Consider the following 14,598-nt stretch of genomic DNA (forward strand, 5'->3'; position numbering starts at 1 on the left):
CCAGCAGGGGAAAGAATGTAGGATTCCCCTCATTTTTTATCAGGATCATCGATAACCCCTTTACCAAGTGGTTACCTGCACATAAATGGCAGTGTGTTTTCATCCCTGGTCTTTGAAGGGCCTGTAATAGCAAAAAATGGTCAGTTTCACATCTGACCTCTGCTGCATAACTTGGGAGAAGGGCTAGGGTTGTCTGAGTGCATCAGGTTTATTTGTTTTGGCAAGAGGTGGTGGGTTTAGGCTGTACTTCGTCCCCCTGCCAAGAAACCAGGTTCTTAATCATTCATGTAATAGCCTTCTTTTAGGTGCAAAAACCCGACTGAACCAATTCCTTATTTGTAGTTTACAAGCTGTTCTCTCCAAATTAACTAAAAGAAAAGGGGGAAAATCCCATCCATCTCTTTAGGCAGGAACACTACAATGTTTCTATAGGGGTTCATCATTAATTACCCAGTGTGTAGAATCAATATGTAGACTAGCAATCAAGGCACTCCTAAAACATGATCATATGAGATCTGAAGGAGAAATGATCTCCTGCTTTGCTTAAATGCCATCTCCACCTTTATGGAGGCAATGTTGTAAAAGCCTCCCCAAATACTGCTGCATGAGACTGAGGCTGCACTCCTATACATACTTAATGGGGGTATGCCCCTTTGAAAACAGTGGGGAACTGCTGGCTGCCAGTCAGTGTAGACAATACTAAACTAGATGCATGAATGGAACTGATTCAGTATAAGGCAGCTAACTTCCTATATTTGTTTCAATGCTCTTAGGCCCTGACAGTGCTGTTCGCCCATCTGCTCATGCCCAACTGGATTCCTTGCCTGTTCCCTCATGATGCTCTTGGGATCCCCAACCTTAGTCTACCCTTTCCATTAATTGGGCCCTCTGTCATTCCTTAATATTCCTGAGCAGCAGAAGCACAGGCACATTGAGAAACGAAAGTCCATTTCATCGCCTGCCCTAGGAAGCTGCTGAGCAGTACAGCGGGCCCTGTCTCTGCACATTAAATTAAATGTGCCCCCTTTGGGATGCATGGGTAGAAAATCTCACATATATACAAAATATGTAAAGCATGTAAGGGATGACTCAGACAGCAACAGCTCTTCCTGCAAATGGTGTTCACAGTTCATTGGGTTCATTCTTACAAATAATATTTAAGTTGAGCCAAGACCATTTGCTTTTCATCAAGCCAGTACAGTCTGATAAGCACCTATGCTAATTTCCAGCTCTGCTCAGGTATGTGAAAGGATGCTCAAACACACACTTATAGATAGCAAACAGATAGTGGCAGTAAAGTCTTAGGAGCATTCAGACTTGTCGCCTATCCTTAGTAATATACTATCTATGAAGTTATTCAATCCTACCATGGGTGGATGGCATTTACATCAACACTGTTGCAGCTTTAGAATTGCAGACTTCACAGAAAAACTATCCTAGTCAAATAACCTAATAGACTCTGGCCCTCCTCACTATTATATATGTCCAGGCTGAGTGGAACATTTTGATGCCTTTATCTCAGTCATTTTAATTGGGATTTCCTAAAATTTGGCCAGATCATGCCCTATATCAAAATAATTTTCCATGCTAAAATGTCATATTGATAGGACAAATTGATTTGCTTTTATAAAGAATGGATTGTTGAAATTGTATAATAAAATATATATTTTTAAAAACTTTACCCAGTCTTAATTTTCAGGCACATCTGTGTCATAGAATCATATAATAGCAGAGTTGGAAGGGGCCTACAAGGCCATCAAGTCCAACCCCCTGCTCAATGCAGGAATCCACCCTAAAGCATCCCTGACAGATGCTTGTCCAGCTGCCTCTTGAATGCCTCTAGTGTGGGAGAGCCCACAACCTCCCTAGGTAGCTGATTCCACTGTCGCACTGCTCTAACAGTCAGGAAGTTTTTCCTGATGTCCAGCTGGAATCTGGCTTCCTTTAACTTGAGCCTGTTATTCCGTGTCCTGAACTCTGGGAGGATCGAGAAGAGATCCTGGCCCTCCTCTGTGTGATAACCTTTTAAGTATTTGAAGATTGCTCTCATGTCTCCCCTCAATCTTCTCTTCTCCAAGCTAAACATGCCCAGTTCTTTCAGTCTCTCTTCATAGGGCTTTGTTTCCAGACCCCTGATCATCCTGGTCACCCTCCTCTGAACACGCTCCAGCATGTCTGCGTTCTTTTTGGAGCCCAGAACTGGACGCAATACTCTAGATGAGGCCTAACCAGGGCCAAATAGAGAGGAACCAGTACCTCATGTGATTTGGAAGCTGTACTTCCATTAATGCATCCCAAAACAGCATTTGCCTTTCTTGCAGCCATATCGCACTGTTGGCTCATATTCAGCTTGTGATCTACAACAATTCCAAGTTCCTTCTAGTTTGTAGTATTGCTGAGCCAAGTATCCCCCATCTTGTAACTGTGCATTTGGTTTCTATTTCCTAAATGTAGAACTTGGCATTTATCCCTATTACATTTCATTCTGTTGTTTTCAGCCCAGCACTCCAGCCTATCAAGATCACTTTGAAGTTTGTTTCTGTCTTCCAGGGTATTAGCTATCCCACCCAATTTTGTGTCATCTGCAAATTTGATAAGCGTTCCCTGCACCTCCTCGTCCAAATCATTCATAAAAATGTTGAAGAGCACTGGGCCCAGGACTGAACCCTGCAGTACCCCACTCGCTGCCTCTCTCCAGTTTGAGAAGGTTCCATTGATAAGTACTCTTTGAGTCCGATTCTGTAGCCAACTGTGAATCCACCTAATAGTTGTTCCATCTAGCCCATTTTTAGCTAGTTTGTTAATCAGAATATCATGGAGCACTTTGTCAAAAGCTTTGCTGAAGTCAAGATATATGACGTCCACAGCATTCCCACAGTCCACAAGGGAGGTTACCCTATCAAAAAATGAGATCAAATTAGTCTGACAGGACTTGTTCCTGACAAATCCATGTTGGCTTCTAGTGATCACCGCATTGATTTCAAAGTGTTTACAGATTGACTTCTTTATAATCTGCTCCAGAATTTTCCCAGGGATGGATGTCAGACTGACTGGTCTGTAGTTCCCAGGTTCCTCCTTTTTGCCCTTTTTGAAGATAGGGACAACGTTAGCCCTCCTCCAGTCGTCCGGCACCTCACCTGTCTTCCATGATTTTGCAAAGATAATAGACAAAGGTTCTGAGAGTTCTTCTGCTAGCTCCTTCATTACTCTAAGATGCAGTTCATCGGGCCCTGGAGATTTGAACTGATTCAAGGAAATTAGGTGTTCTTTGACCATTTGTTTATCAATCTCAAACTGCAATCCTGCCCCCTCAATTTCTGCTTCACTTTTTCCAGGGCGGCCATAGACCCACCCATCCTGCACTCCTTTTCTCATCCTGCACTCCTTTTCTCATTAGAATCATAGAATAGCAGAGTTGGAAGGGGCCTACAAGGCCATCGAGTCCAACCCCCTGCTCTGTAGACAGTACTGTCTACTGTCATAGAGCAGTATGACAGTAGAACCAGTTACCAAGGAAGGTTGTGGGCTCTCCCACACTGGAGGCATTCAAGAAGCAGCTGGACAACCACCTGTCAGAGATGCTTTAAGGTGGATTCCTGCATTGAGCAGGGGGTTCGACTTGATGGCCTTATAGACCTCTTCCAACTCTATTATTCTATGATTCTATGAAAACAGTAGTGTAGATCCTGCCTGAGACACCTGGGCCCTGTACACCTAGGAAACCCAATGCATGTTGTTCAGTATCAAAATTATAGCCAGCTCTTGCCAGGGCTGGTCCAAGACATTTTGCTGTCCAAAGCGGAATAGCAAATGACATGACCCCCCACCCCACCCCCAAACTCACAGTGCAAAGCCAGTAAAGTCATTTTGGCACTTGAGGCCAGTGGACAACAGCTTATTATGCCATAATAAAGTTGTGAGTCTTCCAGATCTCACAGGATACTTTACAGCTTTTGAACACAAAAGAAGAAGAGGACTATACCACAACCTGGCCTTGTGGGTCATGTAACCAGCAAGTCCAGTCCAGAAAGGAAATCCAGACACAAGCAATTCAAGCCAAACCACACCACATACCCACATACTGTATTATTTTGCCCCAGTCCAAACATTGGTGCTCATACCCCTTTTTGCTGCAGTGCCACTTCTGCCCCCTTGACCCAGATAAGGGGCCTGGGCAGCTTGGAAGAAGCAACAAGTAAAGAAGGCCTATGGCACTCCATTGAACATGTCAACAGCCAGTCTACCCACTCCTCCCTTTGCCAGGAGCCACGCTGCCTATAATGGCAAAGTATAGTAATTGCCTGGGCATCTCTCTCTGCATAATCAGGTAGTAGCTTACAATGGTGTTAAGCAATTTTAGAAACCATATGTAATAGTCTTATAGACCCCTTTATGTCTTAAAATGCGTTGCTTCAGTTCAAATGGCAGATATATCTGCCACACTGACAGCTGCTACATTCCTGATACTAGAGCAATACAATATATATGATTCAACACATGTGAGGAGTTTCACATTTTAAACTCATTTAAGGTGCAAGCCTGTGCATATTTAGAAAGAAAAGAAGTCCTACAATTCTCAGCATACCCCAGCCAGCCATGCTGGCTAGGGGATTCTAGGAGTTGAAGGACTTTTTTCTGTCTAAACATGCATAAAATTGTGCCTTTAACTTATGTCACACTAACAGGAATACAGGAATCAAATAGGATTTCCTTCTTCAGTGGGACACACTTACTTAGGAGTAAGTACCATTTTCTTATAGGAAAGGATAATATATTTTTAATTAAAATTTAAAAATAACTATCACCTGGTACAGAGTTTTCCTATGGAAGACCTGGCTGGTTCACTGTTGTAATTATTTGATTGGGACTGAAGTAGAGGGGCACTAATTTTGCTGTACTTATTGTCTTTAAATACGGTTAAATATCCCAGTGTGGGATGTACTTATTGTCTTTAAATATGGTTAAATATCCCAGTTACCTTGCTATTCTATTTCTACAATTCTTTTTCTCCTGTCCTTTCTTCATCCCCTCTTCATTTTCAGGCTGCATCCGGTGCACATTTACCTCAGAGTAGGTTTGATTGATCTCAGTGGGGCTTACTTCTGAGTAGACATACATAGGATTGTGCTGCAGCTCTGTTTTAAAGTGACACAAGATACACACATACCATATTTACCAAAAGAACGGCTTGAAAAATAAATATTGTAGAGCTAGGAACAGTGTAGCAAAAAGCAACTAAAATGTTCATTGGGCTTTAACAACTTTAGCAAAAACAGCTGAACCCAATGGAAATTTTTATGCAGGTAAGTGATCACCCAGCCACTCCCTACATAAGTGGAAGGGGGTGGGAGAAAGGGGATGTCTGGCAGGTTCTGAAAAAGCCCAGGGCAGCCAAATAAAGCCATGTGCACGCACGCACATTGCAACTGGAAAAAGGATTTGCACTTGAGGCCAGGGCAGGAGGGCATTGCAGCAGCTGGAGAAAGATGGGGCGCGAGGGCTGGGCAGGGAACAACCTCCGGGGAAGCCGCATGCAGCATGCAGCATGCACTGAGGCTGGAGTTAGGCAGGCGCCCGGCGCGAGGCCGTACAGGGAGCAACCCCCAGGGAAGCTGTATTCAGTACGCGCCCTGGCTGGAAACGGAGTGTGTGTGCCTGGGCAGCCAAATTGCCTAGGACGCGCCAAGGCTGGAAAAAAGGGACTGGCCCAGGCAGGGACAAGCAAGGCCCCTGATTGTAAGCCCCACCGCTGGCCGGCCTTCTCCTCCTCACCTCCTTCGCACGTGGTGCTCTTCTCTTCCTCCTCGTTGCTGCTGCCAGCTCTCCTCCACTCTCCATTGCCGTCAATGGGTACTGGTGCTGCTGGTGCTTTTTTCTTCTCCTCTCTCCCTCCCTCCTTCCTCCAGATTGGTCGAACTGGGTTTTTCTGGGTTTCGTTACCCTAGCAGCAGCAGGCGGCAGCTGACCATATATGGGGGAGCTTGGGCTAGAGCAGCAGCTCCTTGCTTGTCCTCTCTCCCTGAAGTTGCTCGGCAGGGACGGGGCAAACATGGTGGCGGCAGCATATTAGGGGGTTCAGCTGAACCCCCTGAACCCCCTGTCTGCACGCCAATGAAGCAAGCTTCTATTTGTCCTCTTTTGAATGCCGGTTCCTTGATTCCAGCACTTCCACTCCTCTCAGGACTTTTCTACCTGCAACAAATCCAGAGCCCTGCAGGGAGAATTGGGGTGGGGATGGGGAATGCCATCTTTATAAAAGAGAACAACCCCAAAGTTTGATGATGATCCCATCTCAGTTCCTTGCCGCCAGGGCCATCCCAAGACATTTTGCCGTCTGAAGCATAGAATTGCATTGCAAATAACTCACAATGTGCTGCCCTTTTAAGACATCCAAACCCAGTTGCCTGGGACAGCTGACTTACTCTGCATAGTGGTAAGGTTGGCCCTGCTTGCCACATAACTCTGCAATATGCCAAGCCCAATTAAAGTAAAATTAGATGTATTATGCTTTATATCTTTTCTGTCTGGGCTAACCATTTCAACTGAGCAAGTGAAAACTCTTCACCATTGATGTGTGCTGTCATGTGCATTGTGCTGAAGATTGCTCAGTCACAACCACGAGACATCCCAAATAAAGAAATACAACATAGAGATGCTACAACCCCCAGAATCCAGCCTCACACTTATCCAATTCCCTGTGTGTTCCAAATTCTTAATTGTAACTTCTAATACCACTAGAGCAACGTTGATTCTGGTATTTCCTTGCAGAAGGAGACCATGTCCATGGTAAGAATTACATTTGCAGAGTGTCCAAGATAGTTTGGAAGGAAGCTGTGGAAGAAATTCTATCAACCTCCTTCAGTAGCTAGTCTTCCATTTATGAATATGTAAATAGCAAAAATAGAATTTTTCAGTAAAAGTTTGATAGACATGACCAATTCTGAACATTCTCTCTCTTAGCAATAGTGATGGGCAATTTGTGGTCCTCCAGTTGCTTTGGCCTACAACTTCCATAATCCCTCACCATTGGCTATGCTGGCTGGGGCCGATGGGAGTTGTAGGCTAAAAATATATATTGGAAGGCACACTAGCTGATATGCCTGGCGTTGCTCGTGTCTGTGATTAATGTTTATAACATTTATTTGATATATAATAAATTTCTATGCAACTTATTCATCTTTAGGTTGGTTGGTTTTTTAGTTTGGTTGAGTTAGTAAATTGTTTTGTAAGAATAAATGGGAAACTGTGTTAATAAGAACTGTATTTTAAATTAAAGCTTCATGATAAACCACTTTTTTTTTTACCTGCAAAGCCTTCACCTCCCATCATGCTTTGGCTGGAGCAGCCATCTAAACTTCAAAAATAATCAGGACACACAACACACTTTCTACAAGCTAAAAAAGACTCAAACCTAAAAATGTGTTTTCAAAATATACCCGGCATTGCCCAGATAACTGAATAAAATATAGTAGGGAAGCGGATCCATCATCTTAAAGTAGCAGGCCAGTGCTAGGCCTGTGAGTTAACTTTTAAACAAATCAAATTCATTCCCCCCCCAATTACCCTCACAACAACCCTGCAAGGTAGTCCTGTCCTAGGCCTGTGAGATAACTTTAAAACAAATTAAATTAGTTTCTTTTCTCTCTCTCTCTCTCTCTCCCTGAATGCCTGGCCAGGGCCATCTTGAAGTTGTCATCATGATTTTCCTTGTCCCCACAGAAAACAAAAACTACAACTCCCAGCATGCCTTTGCCCAGAGCTGTGACCTCCTTCCCTTCTGCTCCCGATGGGGCCTAGTAACTGAGGCAGCCAACCCAGGGTCTCCCTTGAGGCCCAGGATGGCAAGCCACTGCTGGCTGCCATAGCCTGATAAATCTTTCCTTCCACCCAAGGCTATTGAAACAGAAGAGTGAATGGAGGAATGACTGACAGTTAAGGCTAGAATGGAATGGTGGGCAGAGTTAGTGGCAGTTGGGAAAAGTCAGTTAGTGGGGCCGAGTTAGGACTGAGAGATAGTGGTGCCAGTACTACACCTCCCAGCATGCCTTTGGTGGCCCTCAGGTGCCCATGTTGGAGTCAGTTAGTGGGGCCGAGTTAGGATTGAGAGATAGTGGTGCCAGTACTACACCTCCCAGCATGCCTTTGGAGGCCCTCAGGTGCCTCCTCTCAAGGCTGATGCTGCTCCTTGACACAGCCAAGGAGGGCACAACTCTGGCCAAGTCCTGCTGGGACTGCCTCAGCACACACTTCTCACCCATGAAGTGCTCCATCAGGAGTCTGTACTGAAGGTCCAGGACTGGGCCGGGCACTTGCCCCCCTTCATCAAGCCTGTTTCTGGGCATGCACAGAGTGCTTCCCTTATCTTATTCCCTCCCTCCCTCTTAAGGGTGAAGGCTGCGTGTATGCTTCCCTCAGTTTCTGAGAAAACCGATATCAGGATGGGGTGCCTTTGAGCATGTCCAGAGTTCGGCGTCTCAAATACATGCTGCTATATGTAGTTATGATTTTAACACCATATAAGGCAGGTGGGAGGAGGCACCGCAAATGGATGCAGCCCATTTATGTGGGTTGTTTCCTTTTATGTGGAATTTTGTTGACTGCTTGAGACTGAGATTAGGAATCACAATGGCCGCCAAAGGCCAGTAAATCTGGCCTCCCCACCAAAGGCATGCTGGGAGTTCCACTCAAGGCATGCTGGGAATTATAGGCATAAACCTAGGTGTTTTTTTAAATTAAATTATTTAAAATTACTTAAAACGGCAAAATTCATGGTTTTAGATTTTTTCTGACCCATGTACATGAAGACCTGTCTGGGTGAACAGCATTAAGGCAGTACCATATGTGGAAGTGGGTAAACATTTCAGGACATATGTGTGACACACACATACTTTCTGCTTCATAGGTAGAGATTCTACTTAACACTCTAGCTTCACATTCCATCATGATTGAGAATCAGATGTACAGGATTATGTAGATGTGGGAAGGGTATGTAAAAAGTAATGGGTTCAGTTACCAATGGCTCCTCATGAGTTCTATGAAACAAAAGGAAATAGGCTGTATTGCAATCAGTAATTCTGTTAGTGGACGGGCAAAACCATTTCAAGGGCAGGTTTTGCAACGTTAACCTTGCGTATACACCTTCTCTTACTCCAAAAGAAAAGAATACTTAGCAGCATTTGTTATGGGAGCAAACGTTATTCCACCTACCCCTAAAACTGACAGTGCTGGTCCAAACTGAGAGTGACTATATGGGGAGGAAAGAAAGAGGGATCTGCTGTTGTAACTAGCTGTTGTTGCACATCTGGATGCACATCGCTATCTGCATCATGACTGCCAGGTTGTTAAATATATTGCTGCTGTTGATCTTTAAACCCGAAATAGTTTTGAGGCCAAATTACTTTAGAGATCTATTACTTTTGAATGAATCTGCCCAGCCTTTTAAAATCACAGAGACCATATATTGGAGAAAGGTGAAGGAGAACAAGAAACAGGTTCTCGATTCCATACTGGCATTAAATTGTGGAACTTGCTGCCATTAGATATTTGCTGCACTCCTTTGTGGAGTTATAGATATTTGCAGAAGTCTTTTTTGTTCTGAAGGTCAGCATTTAGAGTTTGATACAGCTTTTACATTTGCTGCTTTTGCCTTTTAAGCTTTTATCACTGTCTATTAAGTTTCATCTACTTTTAATGCAGTTTAATGGGGAGGGAGGTTTTCTTTTTTGCATTTTATTGTCCTGCTTTAATTGGTTTAATCATGTTCAGCTGCTGTGCTGTATTTTATCTTTTTGTAAGTGGCTTTGAATACTTTGTGTAGAAAAGTGCAATAAATATAAGAAATAAACTAAATGAAATGTCACGATGCTCATCCAAAGCCTATAAATTGACTAGATGCATCTTGTGATGTGAATGGAGACCTGCATCAGGAGCCACAAACAGGCGTGCCTAGTTGCTGACAACTACAGCCTGATTGCAAGTCAAGGCGAATAAATGACATCATAAAGTCCGGCAATGACCCAGCACAAGGGGTATATGGACAGGCTTCCAGCCAATCAGAAAGGTAAGCAAAGGAGACTCCGCCCCCTGAGAAGATGTCGCTTTGAGCTCTCCGTATCAGCTCTGAACATGGAGTTAACAAAACAGCTTCTAAACCCACCATGAGATAACTCTGGCTGGAAATTTCCCCAGATTAGAAAGAGAGATTGTGAAGGGAATGCCAAAAAGGAATCAGAACCCCCTCTCACGTAGATTCAACTGTCAGATGCCAGTGGATTCTGCAAGAGGGGTGAGATTTAGTGGCATTTACATCGTCCCAGGAGCTGTTTTGGAGCCTGATGGTGCAGCAGGAGCTGATAATTCTCACTTCTAATTAGGTTTGAACTATAGTTTTCTTTCTGTCTTTTGGCTCTCTCCCTGCCACAAATGTGAATTGACTTAAAAAACAACTGGAGCTTTCAAAAATATAATAAATCTGCAACAAGGAGAATCTAGAAGGGGATTATAGAGAAGAAGCTAAAAAAAAAACTGTTACAAAGTATTTCTCTCAGTCAAAAGTTTTTAATTGGGACAGTTAGCATTGCAGTTGCAGAAGATATATTATTTATGTAATAGATAAATAAATAAATAAATAAATATATTGCTGTTGTGTATGTTTTGCAAAAGCCCTTCCTCTCTTTTTCTCTTTCTACTTGGCTGTGAACATGCCCGACCATTGTAAACAATTGTGGAATGCAAAAAATGTAAATAAAGATTAGCGTGCGGTTGGAGTGAAGACATCACCATGGAGACGAGAAAAAAGATAGCTGCGCGATGGCCGGTCAACTAACGGCTCCTTAGAGGTACCTGCTGGACATAAGAAAAATATTGTGGGTGGGGGGGAGAAAGAAAAAAATCCACCCACACTGCTGGAAATAATAATGATGATGATGGATTACAAGTTTTTGACGTGGAACATTAATGGAACAAATGCTCCTCAAAAAAGTAAGAAAATATTTCATTTAAAAAAAAATAAAGCAAGGTATTATTTGCTTACAAGAGACTCACATCAGGAAAAAAGACATCAAACATATAATTAACAAAAAAATAGGTGAAGAATTCATATCAGCAAATGGGAAAATGAAAAATGGAGTAGTTTTATATATTAAATCATATTTAAGCCCTGAATTAGTATTGACAGATGAACAAGGACGATTTGTGGCAGTAAAAGTTACCTTAAATGGAATGTCAACGTTGGTGTTGGGGGTTTATGCTCCCAATGATCATAAAGTGGAATTTTACGAGAAGCTCCTGACCAACCAGACTGACTTATCATATGAAAATTGGTGTTTGATGGGAAATTGGAATGGAGTGATTTCACCACAAATAGACAGGACATCCAATAAAAAGATTAAAAGTCATCAAGGCAAATTACCCCAAAGTTTTTTTGATCTGATGGACAACTTAGGGTTAGTAGATGTATGGAGATACAGAAATGGTAGCTCAAATGAGTATACCTATTTTTCAGAAAGGCATGAATCCTTTTCAAGAATAGATATGATCTTGACAACTAAAGAATTGCTTACAGAAGTTAGTAAAATAGAAATTTTGCCAGAATTGTTTTCAGATCATAATCCTATATTGATGGTATATAGGAGAAGAGGCAATACATTCAGATGGAGATTAAATGAGACTTTACTGCAAGATAAAAAGATAGTGGAAAATGGAAAAAAAAATGAAAGAATATTTTGAACTGAATTTGAGTAAGGGAACTGATCTGCGAATGGTTTGGGATGCAAGTAAGGCTGATATCAGAGGATATTTTATTCAACAAAACAAATGATTGCAGAGGAAAAAAGAAGAAACACAAAATATCTTGATTGAGATTAAGAAAAAAGAAGAAGCTTTAAAGAAAACACCTGGAAAAGCAAGTATTATACGACGAATTAAAATGCTTCAACAACAATTATCAATGTTAACAATTCATGACATGGGGAAAACATTTTTTTGTGAAGTAAAGAAATTTTGAATCAGCAAATAAACCAGGAAAATGGTTGGCTTATAAATTAAGAAAAGAAAAAGAAAAGAGAATAATAGTTAATATAAAAGAGAGCGGAAGGGAACTAACAGAGAACAAAGATATACAAAGAGCTTTCCACCAGTATTATTCACATTTGTATAAAGGGCAAGATATTTCAGTTGATTTAATGGACAAATATATTAAAAAACAAAATTTACTGAGAATCTCAAAAGAACACATACAAATGATGAATGGACCTATAACAGGTGAAATGGTGGAGCAATAAGAAAAACTAAGTTGGGGGAAATTCCAGGGCCCGATGGATTGCCAAGATTATACTATAAGAAGTTTGAAGAGGAACTTTTACAACCATTACAGAACGCAATGAATGAGATCTTAAGTGGCGGAGAGATTCCTGATACTTGGAAGACAGCGTATATAACGCTTATACCAAAAGAGGGACAGGACTTGACTTTGGCAAAGAATTATAGACCAATATCACTATTAAATAATGATTATAAATTATTTACGACAATTTTGGCAGGAAGGCTCAAGAAAGCATTACAAGAATTCATCCATGAGGAACAAAGTGGATTCTTACCCAAAAGGCAGATGAAAAACAATATAAGAACAATTTTATATGTGGTGGAATATTTGGGAAAACATCTGGGGGGAAAGGCGACTTTGATCTTCTTAGACGCAGAGAAAGCATTCGATAATCTTAACTGGAACTTTTTATTTAGAACTTTAGAAGATCTGGACTTTGGAGAAAATTTTATAAAATGGGTGAAATCTATTTATACCTCTCAAAAAGTGCAAATAATTATAAATGGAGATGTGTCTAAATCTTGTGAAATACAAAGAGGAACAAGACAGGGTTGTCCATTGACACTGCTATTATTTATTTTAGTGTTGGAGCTGCTGAATTGAGATATAAGACAAGAAGAACAAATCAGAGGAATAAAGACAAAAAATGAGATATATAAATTGAGGGCCTTTGCAGATGATTTGGTGTTTACTTTGGAGGATCCTTTAAAGGGCATTGAAACTCTGATGAGTAAATTGAAAGAATTTGGGGGCAGTGGCAGGTTTTAAAGTTAATAAACAAAAACCAAAGATGTTAACAAAGAATATGAATTCCCAAGAACAAGTAAAATTGATAGAAAAGACAGGCTTCCAAATTGAAAAGAGAGTAAAATATTTGGGGATTGTATTAACAAATATGAATTGTATGTTATTTCAAAATAATTATGTTAAGGTGTGGAATGAGGTTAAAAAGGATTTGGAGCGGTGGGAAAAGGTCCAAGTGTCACTTTTGGGGAGAATTGCAACAATTAAAATGAATGTGCTGCCAAGAATGTTATTTTTGTTTCAAACTATACCTATTGTAACATCAGACTTACTATTTAAGCAGTGGCAGAGAGAGATAATTAAGTTTATCTGGCAAGCAAAAAAACCAAGAGTTAAAATTAAAATATTGCAGGGTGCAAAAGAAAGAGGAGGACTGGAGTTACCAGACCTCAAAGTGTATTTATCTGCCTTCTGTTTATTGTGGATGAATAATATTTATTTATTTATTACATTTCTATACTGCCCAATAGCCGAAGCTCTATTATTATTATTAATATTAATAATATTAATAATAATAATAATAATAATAATAATAATAATAATAATAATTTATTTGTTACCTGCCTCTCCCTCTGGAGAGTGGATGACATTAAAAAACAGAAGAATGTTGGAACTTGAAGGACATGAATTGAGATTTCGTTGGCATGGTTAAATGTTGTATGATAAAGCAAAAGTTAACGTGAAATTTAATAATCATTATGTAAGACATTATGCTATCTTAAGAACATGGAATAAATACAAATTAAGGTTTTGCCAGAAAACACTGCTATGGGTATCGATTCAAGAGGCTCTTCATAGGATTTTACAAGTATGCACAAATGGTTGACATCTAATTATTATAATTGTCACAAGGTGAATATAAGTTAAAAACAAGGGAAGAATTGTTGAAAGAAGGTCATACATGTCAATGATTTTCTTATGCACAAATTATTGAAAGGTTTAAAATAGATAAGAAAAATCATGGGTTTGAACAAACAAAATATGAATTTGAAATGTCATTATGTACAAATGAACACGTTATTGCAAAGATGTATAAATTGTTAAGATATGAGACTGAAGATGAGCAAGCAAAAGATTATATGATAAAATGGGCACAAAACTTTGGACATAACATCTTAATGGAAGAGTGGGAAAGTATGTGGGGAAAGGGTTTAAAATTTACATTATGTGCAAGACTTAAAGAGAATTTTTATAAGATGTATAAATGGTATATGTCACCTGTAAAATTAGCTAAAATGTTTAAAGGTGCCTCAAGAAATTGTTGGAAATGTAAAAAAGAAGAAGGAACTTTTTATCATCTTTGGTGGACTTGTAAAAAATCCAGGACATTTTGGACTAAAATACATTCCTTAATTCAAAAAATATTAAAGACAAACATAGAAATGAAACCGGAAGCTTTCTCACTTGGACTAATGGACAAACAACTAAAAGTGAAGGGGGGACTTTATTTTTGTATATGACAACGGCAGCAA

This window comes from Elgaria multicarinata, chromosome 3 (assembly GCF_023053635.1).
Source record: "Elgaria multicarinata webbii isolate HBS135686 ecotype San Diego chromosome 3, rElgMul1.1.pri, whole genome shotgun sequence".
Lineage (NCBI taxonomy): Eukaryota > Metazoa > Chordata > Lepidosauria > Squamata > Anguidae > Elgaria > Elgaria multicarinata.